At 34.1% G+C, this 4,468-nt stretch overlaps 1 pseudogene; it reads left to right on the top strand.

Annotated features, from left to right (window-relative positions):
• Window positions 1-4,468, top strand: part of LOC107664974 (formin-binding protein 1-like) — a 26,191-nt pseudogene that overhangs the window by 20,638 nt on the left and 1,085 nt on the right.

Raw genomic sequence — 4,468 nt, forward strand, 5'->3', positions numbered from 1 at the left:
GATTTCTGAAGGATCATGTGACACTGAAGACTGAAGTAATGATGCTGAAAATTCAGCTTTGCATCATAGGAATAAATTGCATGTTAAAATATGAGATCAATAAAAACAGTTATTTTAAATTGTAATAATATTTCACAATATTACATGTTTTACTGTATTTCTGATCAAATAAATTAAGCTTTGACAAGCATAAGAGAATTCTTTAAAAAACATTAACAAAAAACTTACCAACCCCAAACTTTAAAATGATAGTGTACATAATTGTAATATACATGACCAGACAAGATGCAACAAATTGTCATATGCAGTTCATATGCACATGCCTCTTCTTTGTACTAACTCTTCTTCTTGTAATTATTTGCAGGGACGCCCTGACTAAAATGAAAGATGTTTACATTAAGAATCCTCACTTGGGGGATCCAGACAGTGTAGATCCACGGTTAGAAGAAATCACACAAAGTTTGGAAAAATTGCAGCTTGAGGCACATAAATTTGAGGTGAGGCCCCCACAAATTCAGTCCTCAGATACCTTCAAAAGTTGGTTTAAAATATGGATTTTGAGATCCAAAAGACTTATAATGAAAGTAAATTATGCTATTTGATCATTAATGATTACAAATTGTTTTCAGGGCTGGTTGACGGAGGTGGAGAGGAAGTTACTTGAAAAGGGATCCGAGTCTCAGAGAAGACAGAGCAGTCATTTTGACTCGCAGGGCAACACGCCTCTTACAAACAACTACGGTCAAAACCGAGAGAGGTACTTCAGTCCCTAGACAGCAGGGCTACCAAACATGATGCACTGAATGGGATGATATAAATATGACTGACACTGTTACATGTCTTTAATGCTCATGTTCAAAATGACTGTGGATGCATCTCTGAACATTTTGACATTATCAAAACTTACATTACTAACATTACAAGTGGACTTAATTCAAAAAACAAACTTGCTGTTCATGCTGTTTAATGCTATTAATACTTGATCTGGTTTTGATAACCTCATATGAGACGGTCTAACATTAACTGTATAATCGGACTATAACGTCAAAGTTAATTTAGTCTGTTTTACGTATTGCATGTCTTCTGCACATAGTCCGGATGGCAGCTACACAGAAGACCGCAGCACAGAGACGACGATGCAGTTCAAATCTCGCAGTACTGAGTTCGATGACGAATTTGATGCCGAGGAGCCTTTACCCACCATTGGAACATGCAAAGCACTTTATCCATTTGAAGGTAACAGAAAAACACTAACTGGAAAGTCGTGTTAGTCTTCCAGAAAATCTTCCAGAAAGAAAATTAGTTAAAAATTATGTCAGGAATTTATGATTGTTAAATGGTTCTGGAGCATATTTGCAATTCTTGGGATAATAAGTTTGAATAATAAGTTTTCGGTCTACTAAATCCAAATGTTTGTTTTTTTCTCACTTCTATTTGTTTACAAAACTAATTTGACATATTAAGTGTGTCTAAACTTTTGACTGCCACTAAATTTATGTAGAAAATGTATTATGGATAAATGGCAAAAATATACAAAATTAAAAGCTGAAAATAAATAAATGAATAAACTATAAAAAAAAAAAATTGTAAACAGTTTAACTGAAAATAACTTACTAAAATAACTTGTTTTTTAAAACAAAAATAGGTAAAAAAAAAAAAAAATGTAAAAATGAGTAAAAACACCTTTTTACACTCCCTTCGATTTGCTAAATCGTGCACACGATTTATAAATCGAGAGAACGGATTAGTAAATTGTGCGCACGATTTAGCAAATCGAGGGAACGAAATAGTAATCGTATGCACGTTTTAGTACATTGAGGGAACGAAATCGAGGAAACGAAATAGTAATCGTATGCACGTTTTAGTACATCGAGGGAACGAATTAGTAAATCATGCGCACGATTTATTTATTTTTTCTTGCATGTCATGTGCGGAGCTCCGTATGAAAGTAACTAAATTAATAAATGTATCCCGCATTAACTAAAAAACAAAGAGTCAAATTGGTTATTAGACAAGGCTGTAGCGCTGTCAAAAAAAATTTAATTTAAAATATTTGTCGAATTTAAAATATAAATCCACATTCGAATGCAAAAACGTTGCATTCAAATTTTAGGTGTGCGTCAGACAGCAGCCTTATCAGTGGCGCACGAGATGCGATGATGATGTAGGTGTCATTGCATTTTAATGTTTTTTTTTGTTAGCCTATCCGGTTGAACCCACTAGATGCGGCGCTGCTACGTTGTTCATTCAAAATATTGCGGAAAAAGAGAACATCAATGCGGAGAAAATGTTGTTTGTATCAAAACTGAAACCAAGCCATTCACACGGAATGCACATTTATCGCATTTTCTAGAGGGACTTCTATCACCGTTGCACTCGCGTCTCGCACAAGAGAGCCGCATGTTTAGAAAGCCATGTAAAATGAATGCAAGTTCAACTTTGAAAAAACATCTCGAGACTTTATGGCGGTTTTTCCCCATCCCACTGCATCTCATGTTTTTAAATGAAAAAAGTACTATTTGTGATTGGTTTTCGGTCCTTTGTATTAACTATACTTACATACATACAAGATGTTATTTTGTTTCTAATTGTTTAAGCAACTTAATTAATTATATATATAGTTTATAAACATTATTTTAAACATTATGCACTTTTTTCAAAGATAGCTGTGTTATTTTATTGCTTTGAAGAAACGTGCATTAGTAATATTTTGCTCGATGCGCCCTCTTGTGGCCTCAAGAGAAGCTAAAAGCTTTTTTCCCCCTAACTGAAATTATGCCTTCAAAACATGTCGCGAAACTTTATGGCGGTTTTTCCCCATACCACGGCATCTTGTGTTTTTAAATGAAAAAAGTACTCTTTGTGATTGGTTTTTGGTCCTTTGTATTAAACTATACATACATACATGATGCAGTTTTGTTTTTACATTATATATGGTTTATTAACATTATTTTAAACATGCACTTTTTCAAAGGTAGTTGTGTTATTTTATTGCTTTGAAGAAACGTGCATTAGTAATATTTTGCTCGATGCGCCCTCTTGTGGCCTCAAGAGAAGCTAAAAGCTTTTTTCCCCCTAACTGAAATTATGCCTTTTAAATTCGAATATAGATAATATTTAAGTACAAAATTCGAATTTAGTTTTTCAGCCATTTCGACAGCCATACAAGGCTGATATAATAATACAAGTTAGAATTAAAAAATAATAACTTTTTTTATTGTAATTTTTATAAGTTGGCATGCTTGTTTTGGAAACCCACATTGCCAGTTATTGTGTCTGTAGGTCAGAACGAAGGTACCATATCCATGGCCGAGAGTGAGATGTTGTACGTAATCGAGGAGGATAAGGGTGACGGTTGGACCCGTGTCCGCAGAAACGAGGATGAGGAAGGATACGTGCCCACATCCTACATCAAACTCTTTTTGGACATGAATGCCAAAGGTGCTATGACATACATATAATCCCACATCACTGAACACCCGGAACGCTGTTTAACTGTACATACAGTAGAACATCATGAAAACGTTCTCATTGAACAGAGGAAGCAGACAGCAGCGCACTTCCTGTTTTTACAAGTTCAAGATGCCATGTGTCATTTCTCTGTTTTGGTCCTTATTTACGTTTTTAATTATTGCTCCCTTAGACCTTATCAGTGTTAAACAAGTTCTGCATCCTTAAGGGTACAGTTAATTAGGCAATAAAGACAGCTGCTGTGTAATTTTGATATATCTGATGGAAATGGCTGCTTTACCAACATATCATGTTCATATTTAGCATTATAGCTTGGCATTATGGTGGTTTTCTGCTATAACCAAGATATGTAGATACTCATGCTCATATTTTTAATGATCTACAAGCAATCAGATACTTTTAGATTAAGAATGAAATTATTAGAAAATGTCAAATATTCTGAAACCTGGCAATAAAAAGTAATTACTTACTAATATTTTGGTACAGAATAAGCAGCAATCCTGCATTTGAACTATAGTCAAAATGTGTTTTTAATTATAATAATTTTTTAAGACGTCGAAATGTCTGACTTAAGAGAATCTTTTGCTTTTGAGAGATGGAATAGAATATTTTCTCAGGTACGTTTACTTTGGTGTACATCCTTGTACCTCAAAAAATCCTGAATAAACAGGATTTGTTTTCTTTCCCCACATTCAATTTCAGTGCATATCATTAAATGTGAAGAGCTTAAGTAATTAATGCATGCGTCTTTGAGACTTCTGCTAGCTTTGCATTTACTGCTGTAAAAAAAAAAGATCAACTTTAGAAGTAAAAAAAATATACTCATGAACCCATAGTTAACGCGATGCCTTTTTAGTGTAGTGAGCGTTGAAGCAATAATTCAAAAGATGCATGTTATTCATACACTGACCAGCATGGAAAACTAACAGTTAACGTGAAGTTAAATAAAAATTTTCCAGGTGGTCGTCGCAGTGTGTATTAGAAATGCTTACAGCAG

This window comes from Sinocyclocheilus anshuiensis, unplaced genomic scaffold, assembly GCF_001515605.1.
Source record: "Sinocyclocheilus anshuiensis isolate Anshui unplaced genomic scaffold, SAMN03320099.WGS_v1.1 scaffold363, whole genome shotgun sequence".
In the NCBI taxonomy this organism is placed as follows: domain Eukaryota; kingdom Metazoa; phylum Chordata; class Actinopteri; order Cypriniformes; family Cyprinidae; genus Sinocyclocheilus; species Sinocyclocheilus anshuiensis.